Source organism: Papaver somniferum, chromosome 4, assembly GCF_003573695.1.
Source record: "Papaver somniferum cultivar HN1 chromosome 4, ASM357369v1, whole genome shotgun sequence".
NCBI classification, from domain to species: domain Eukaryota; kingdom Viridiplantae; phylum Streptophyta; class Magnoliopsida; order Ranunculales; family Papaveraceae; genus Papaver; species Papaver somniferum.
The window spans coordinates 36,335,909-36,344,125 of NC_039361.1; the positions used below are offsets into that span (position 1 = coordinate 36,335,909).

The 8,217-nt window shown below is 33.9% G+C and overlaps 1 long non-coding RNA gene across 1 annotated transcript; it reads right to left on the reverse strand.

The window, feature by feature from the left end:
* Nucleotides 1–6,472: 6,472 nt before the first annotated feature.
* On the reverse strand, nucleotides 6,473–7,270 carry LOC113273739. The gene is made up of 4 exons (XR_003322582.1): nucleotides 7,234–7,270; nucleotides 7,073–7,127; nucleotides 6,883–6,939; nucleotides 6,473–6,746 (listed from the first exon to the last, which is right to left on the reverse strand). It is a non-coding gene; the product is annotated as an uncharacterized LOC113273739 (long non-coding RNA).
* Between the last annotated feature and the right edge of the window lie 947 nt (nucleotides 7,271–8,217).

Genomic DNA, 8,217 nt, shown 5'->3' on the forward strand with positions numbered 1-8,217 from the left:
TGAACTCAGATCACCTGTGGGTAATTGTTGTTCTAATATGTTTAAGCAAAACAATATCATAAGCACTTGACAATATAATAGTTATGAGTCCAAAAATTATTTGAAATCAATGTGGTGATTGCCAAACAACTTAACAACAATGCCATTATCATAACAATTCAATAACCGCTAAACCTTAACTTTAAGGTTTGGCGAATTCGTACTTACGATAACGTTATGATTATTGCTAGGAAAATACTCTAATATCACTGTGGCGATAGCTAAAGAGTCTCGACATAATATTCTGAAGCACAATCATATAAATAAAAAATCATTATTGGGAGAAAAATCCGGCCATAATACACATAAACCACATCATAATGCACGCTCAAATTCAACGGTGCCAAAAATGGTTTTGATCGTAAAACTTATAATGAAATTCGATAAAAATCACTTTAGGTTATACGTTAAATCATTAATATATTTGATAAAGCCGAAGCATATTCATAAATTCACATTTCTTATGGTAAAAGCCATTTGATAATTCTTTAACCCTATCATTTGAAATTTATTTTGCATTTCTTTAGGAAGATGTCTTTTATGATTCACATACAGTGAATTATCTTTGCCCTTAACTTTCTTCGTCTTAAAGTGGTGTTAACTACATAACAACTAAACCCAAATGGGTAGAAACTAAATTCGGTTTGACCTAGAACTGGATACAAACCAGAACATGTATACAGTGGGTATGGAACCGGGTTAGGAGAGGGGACCGAGTCCGGGTCCGCGGGTCTGGTAAGGTTTTTGGATTGGGTAAGGACTGGTTCCGGGTCAGTCATGACCATAATTGTATGTGACTGGGTTTGTGTCTTAATTTGGCCCAACTAACTTAATTTGCGTGGGATACCCTTCTTTTTTCCCTTATGGCCCAGTAAATTAGTGATGAGAGAATGATCCATTATTTCGACACCTACTTAAAAATCTAATTGACCATGACGTCTTCTTTCATCAAAAATGACAGCAAATCAACATTAGTGTTTACGGCCGACCATTAAAATCAATGCACAGTGGAAATATAGATGCCATAACCATGATGATGACAATTCTATATTGTCCAATAGAATCAATGGCACTAAAACTTTATGCAATCACTAAACCCTTATGCGATCACTAATTGACGTGAACAATGCACAACCACAATATAGGCGCAAACAAAATTAAACATACCATCGTTACATATTATTATTGGATAATCATGAGTTCTAAGTGCAAGCTCTGATACCAATTATAAAATTTAATTTATAGATACGTAATTTAGGATCGTTGAACTTCATGATAATCACACAATAAAATATACAAGAATTATTAATGGAGAATACCTGGTAGCGCTAATCCGTGTTACGATACCGATCATCTTTGTGGAAGAGGTAATACCTTGTGGAGGTCATGGTTTCCCTCTCTTGAACTTAGTCGTAATGAACAATAGTAATGGTTATTGTTTCCCTTTCCTAGGTAGGGAGAGGACCAAGTTCCTAGGGTTTTAGTATTAAACATTAGATCTCGACCGTACATCAAGGAAGAGCATAAATAGGATATTAACTCCTTAATATAACCAGATTCTCACATGGGTCCAATAAAGATAATTATCCTATAAAAAATTATCTTACATTTGATTGTTCACTATCTTATAGTAAAAATATGAACAAATCGAAGAAAATCGGATTGATTCAAAAGAATCAATTCATGAAAATTTAAGCCACGTCTTGCAATGACTGCATTCTTTAATATATAAATGTATTTGTTCATGAGTATGAAAACATACTTTGCCGATTTTAGAACTTGAACTACTTAAGTTTGCAAACAAGTATGCATACTTAAGTTCCGTACTTGGTCTTGACCAACAGTTTGCAAATGGGTACGCAAACTGTTGTTCCGAACCTAACTCAGGTAGAATCGTCCACAAAAAGTATGAAAACTTGGTTCCCCGACTTCCAAAGTTAAAACAGTTCGCAAACGGGTATGAAAACTTGGTTTCCGGACCCGAATCATATCAACACAGTTTGCGTACTAAGTACGCATACCGTGATGTTTTCCAGACATGGGTTTTAGTTCTAAACTCCCATTTCAATCATTGAAACATTCTTAGAAGACGACAATGACTGTCTTACACAAATTATTAGCTAGTAAGTAATTTTCAAGTGATCGAATGATCAATACGAAACTTTGCAAGTCGAATCAAATGACTGTTTCACACAAATCATGTAAGATTTTTCAAGGCAATTTCCACATGATCATCTTTTGACATATAATGTAAACAATAATGATGAGCGTATCTAAGACAAAAAGCTACCAACACATATTTCGAGAAATAGATAAGCGAATTAAACTCAGCTCGAAATATCAAATGCGTATGATATGAAAGTCTATATAATTATATTACTTTGTCTCAATAGAAGATAAAATAGAATAGACTTCTGAGTGATAGATAAGCTTTAGTCTCCACATATCTTTTGTTGATGAAGTTCCTCCGAGTTCTTCAGTAGATCATCGTCTTCAGTTGTATGCGCCGTGAAGTCTAAACCTCAACTATACAATATATCCTAGTCCGAAATTCCTATAGGTAGACGAAAAATTAAGACTATAGTTTTGATCAACTAAATTTCACAAACAAGCTTGAAATAACAACCTGATCAAGTTACTGCTTTCAGGGTTTGATAAACTTATTTGTCCACTCTAAGAATGGCATTTTCTCTGTTAAATCTGCCTAAAAAATCATTTCTGGTCAAAATGTTTATATGAATAATTCTCATAGTAGTAATCCTTGAGGGACTTACTGTTTAGTCCAGAAAACCCGACCCGGGTTACTGGGTAGTCCAACGCCAAAAAATATTTACTCCCTGGTCCAAAAAAGTTTTGAAAAGAGTAAATTTACTCTACTAACCCTAGTATATAACATTACGTATAATAATACATATGTTACTACATATTACATATGCAGTATACTTGTATACTAGTAGTAATTAGTAGTAACTACTATGTAGTATGTAGTAATAACATATGTAGTATGTAATATACTAGTAGTAACTAGTATGTAGTAATAACATAGGTAGTATGTAGTATACTAGTAGTAACTAGTATACTATTATACTAGTAGTAATATGTTATGTATTGATACTACATATTGATATGTAGTATGTTATGTATTGATACTACATATTGACATGTACTATGTTATATATTGATATGTAGTATGTTTGATATGTAGTATGTTATATATTGATACTACATATTGATATGTAGTATGTTATATATTGATATGTAGTATAGTATACTAGTAGTATACACTAGTAGTAACTAGTATACTAGTAGTAATTAGTAGTAACTAGTATGTAGTAATAACATATGTAGCATGTAACATACTAGTAGTAACTAGTATGTAATATGTAGTAATAACATATGTAGTATGTAGTATACTAGTAGTAACTAGTATACTAGTATACTAGTAGTAATATGTTATATATTGATACTACATATTGATATGTAATATGTTATGTAGTGATACTACATATTGACATGTAGTATGTTATATATTGATATGTAGTATGTTTGATATGTAGTATGTTATATATTGATACTACATATTGATATGTAGTATGTTATGTATTGATACTACATATCAAAAAAAAATTGTTATGTATTGATACTACATATTTTACTACTAGTACTAGTTACTACTAGTTTACTAGTATACTTTACTAGTATACTATACTATAGTAGTATACTAGTATACTAGTTTAGTATAGTAAAGTAGTTACATAATTTACTAGTAACAATGAGATATTTTTGTTACTACTAGTACAATACATATTAATATGTAGTATCACCGTATTGATACTACTAGTATGTAGTAACATACTACTAGTAACATTTACATGTGTTGATACTAATTAGACCTGGAAGGGTGTTTTAGAAATTTATAAAATACACTTTATAGTCTCCACGAAGTTTTTGGACTAGAGAGTAAATCTTTTCCACGGGTGGACTAGCCATTAACTGGGTCTGCTTGAACTGGACTAGCCAGTAATTCCTATTAATCCTTTTTACAAATCCCTGTGGAAACTTCCCATCTTGCCCAAAGTTCAGATCTTTGCCTGGAAATGTCATGAGAATATCTTTCCGGGTAAATTTGTTCTTGCTAAATTTTCCAGTGGGGAAGAATACCTCTTGTAATACATGCAATTCAGGTCTTACCGAAACCCCCTGAACATATCATTTTACAATGAGAGTTTTCAAAGTATGTTTGATCTCTTAATTCTTATGCAGATACTACTGAACGGGATTGTGTCTCAGATATCAACCAGCAAGATTGAGTCAATTAGTGGCTTACAGATGATACCTTGAAAGAAAAAGCTAGGGTTGTTTTTTCTATTGCATGGAGCATATGGAAAGATACATGCTTTTGCATTTCCAAGGAAAAAACCTTAATCATCATGTTACAGCAAGACTTGCTCTTAAGCTAGTCAATGATACAGAGATATACTTGAGTAATCCTAATTCTCTGGATTTAATTAGGCCAACCCCTGTAGAAAAGAAAAGTCTTGCTAATGTCATCAATAATGTAGAGATAAATGTTGCTAATGTCATTGATTGCCATATTATTTTTAGTGATACTTCTTTTGATAAGAATACTAACTCATCTAGCATAGTCTTGGTAATAAATGATAACGCAGGTTCATTCCTTGGATGCAAACTCCAAGCATGGAATGTGTGGAATGCTGAGGAAGCGGAAAGCGTGGCTTTATTTGAATGAAGTGGGATAAAGCGAGAAAGTGTGCTTTGTCGGCGATGCTAAAACCGTCAATTTAGCATCACTGAGTCTTTAAATCCCAAAAATAACAAACTATTTTGGAAAAACAATTATGTCATGCTTTAATTTAGTCAAGTTTGAATTCTTGCCCAGTAATCATTTGGTTCTTGTTGATCGTGCAACAAAGTTTAGTAGAAGGTCTAGAACCTGTGAATGGGTTTAAGGGTGCATAGGAATCGAGCCGAAAACCGAACCAGACTGGAACCGGTGGAATCGTAGCTGGTTTTGTACCGAACCGAGGTACAAAGTACATGTACCAGTCCAAAAAATAGGAACCGAGGCTAGGGAGGTACAAGTACTCGGCCGTAACCATATCATGCGTCGTCCCTTACCGATTGTATCGATCAGTATTGAACGTTAGATTTAGATATAATCTGACGGTGGTAGATTTCTAATACATATAGAAATTAGGTTAGGGTTTAGAATCAAAAGTGTTTCATTTTTTTTTTCCTTTTTCAGTTCTTTTTCTTCGCCGCTCTCCTCCTCCATCACCGTGTTCATAAGAACACGCCACCATCACTGTTTTTTTGATTCATTCAACAACAAGTCCACAACAAGTAACTAATTTCTTTGATTATGATTATGATGTTTTTATATTTTTTTTGATTTTGATTTCAATTTTGATTATTTTCTTCCTTTTGTGTGTTCAGTTAAATATAGACTAAGGAGTGATCGATCTATCTGTTGGGTACTCGATCTATCTCGATCCTTTTTGCAGAAGCAGCAAACCAGAAGAAGAAGAAATTTCAGTTGTAACCTATCCGATGCTTTCGTTGATTTAATTTCATAATAATCATCTGAACTTGAAACATGGGTCGCAAGGGGTTTTCTTTCCCACTATCAAATAAAAAATATCGAATAATTTGATGATTGTTAGGCCTTAGTCAAGAATTTAATGATCAACAGGAATGGGTATTGGCTAGGATTTCAGTTACGGTACGGATAGAATGGGTGATGGACTGATGGGTACTGTCAAGTGTTTGATGAATTGCCCAAATTAGTTTTCATTCTTGAATTTTCTATATGCTAAAAACGATGAAGTGTTAATTAAATATAGTTTGGAATTTAATAGAATATACAATGGCTTAGTGTTTTCTGCTGTATTTTCTATCTTGGAACTCCTAAGTTGCACATAGATTTGATGATTTTACATAAATTCTAGCCGTTAGTGCTAAGTCTTTCCTTTAATCAAGTCTGCACATGACTAATGAGATATTCGTTATTTCTACTCTGTTCTAGTTGGTTCATGTATGTACCTAGTATGAGCTTATGCCTACAATCCATCTTAGCTTATTTTAATCGGTAGCTTGTCTGAAAAAATTGAGGAACGAGACTAGTACCAGAACCGTCCCTGATACTGTACTGATCCCGAATGGTATCGGAACCGAGGTACAAAGTACGTGTACCGGTCCAAAAAATAGGAACCGAGGCTAGGGAGGTACAGGTACTCGGCCTCGGCAAGAACCGAACCGAACCGTACCGTGTGCACTCTTAGATGGGTTATATGATTATAACGGAGAATTTCTCAATTCTACTATGTAATTCTATTTATTATCAATATATTATCTTTTCTAGCGGAAAAAAATAAATAAATTCAAAAATAACACTCCTAATTTTGAACCACTTCTACTAACCAGGTAACACACTAATAAGCACCACTACTAACTCCTACAAGTTAGCTGACACCGTTAGTCTGAGTACACCACCAAACATGCTATACACTACTCCTGGCATTCAAAAGATTTTGAACTCCTGCATTACTCCTGACATCCAAAAGATTTTGAACTCCTACTCATGTTTAGTTTCCAATTTATATGAAGAATGCACGTAGCGACGAGGTAAAGTGTGATGTCTCGTCAATTGCATCAAGGACAACCTTATTTCCATAATCTAAATTTCCCTGGATGACAATAGAGAAACCGACGTCAAGTGAATGCATCACCATGCATGAAAAGAATAACCTCAAAGGAAAAATGAAAAGAGGAAAGAGGCAAAATTTTGTTTAGCAATAACAGGAAAGAGGCAAATAAACTCACGTAGACAACATATCTGCCTGCATCTGGCCATAAATCCTGTTTAATTAAGTTTGTAACCTGCAAAACAAAATAAATTAACAAGACATGTCATGTCATGTTCAGGTCCACCGGAGTAGTCCGGCAACTTGATAATATACAAACATTTACTTTATAGAATGGCTAACAAAATAAGAAGTGTACATGAAATTACCTCATCATAGGCCTTCATTGCAACACATCCAAGATCACAGAACCAGGTAAAGAAGCTGTAATTCGGAAATAAGTAAGGAAGTTGAGTGTCATGCATATCAATGTTTAGGGAACACAAGTCTGCAAATACCAACAACAGACGAGCATGATAATAAAACAAACCTTGTGCCAGTGTCGGTAAATCCACGTTTATTTCCAGTTATGTCCTTTCAAGAAAAAATTATAAGCGAATGTTAGTACTGTATTATTCAGTTATAGTTATAATCGTCCAAAAGTAAGAGATAATTTCACCAACCATGCCATCTTTCCAGTGAATATCGCTGACACGAATTTCCACTTTAGCTTCAGTGTATTCTTTTAGTGGATCACTACTCAAGTACTCATGACTTCAGCATATTCTTTTAGTGGATCATGACTCATGACAGTATATGATATTATCTTTTCGAGACTATCATTTTTGAAGTAAGGATTTTCATCAAATTTCTGCAATCAAGACATAAAATTAAAGAATAAAGCGAAGCAAAAAAAAAAGAAAAGAAAAAAAACACTAGTTGGGGATATCGAGGAAACTCACCAACGTAATTGTATACCCAGATACGACATCTTCATCGTCTTCAGTCTCTTCAACGTTTACAGAATTAAGAAATCTGAATATCTGCAAATAATAAATGACGCGTTAATATCATGGTTTGGACAGATTACAATGTCAGGTTTCAATATTTTATATTTCAAAATTTAGAAATCAAAAGTTACGAAGTAAACAGCTCATTCAAGTCTTAATTCCAAATTATGGATATGATTATAGTGAAGAGCTACCTTCTGATCTTCTCCACTCAAGAGATGGTGAAGCGCATAATGACTTAAAAACTGCAAAAAGAAACAAAACAAACACATTGCCAAGCCAAGTCATGGTGTTGTCAGTAAGAGAATACAGGAAATATATCAGATACTCAATATGCTGACAGAAAATAACGATGAGGGGAGTCCAAATTACGAACAGCAGTTAACCAGAAACAAGGAACGCTTTGGATGATTTGACTCCTTTGATTGTAAAGTTGTCTCCGCAAGCTTTCACACTCCTTGTGCACAGTCCTCTCTCCCTTCAATAACACCAATTCCTGCTCAATTCTCATTGTGCACCTTTCC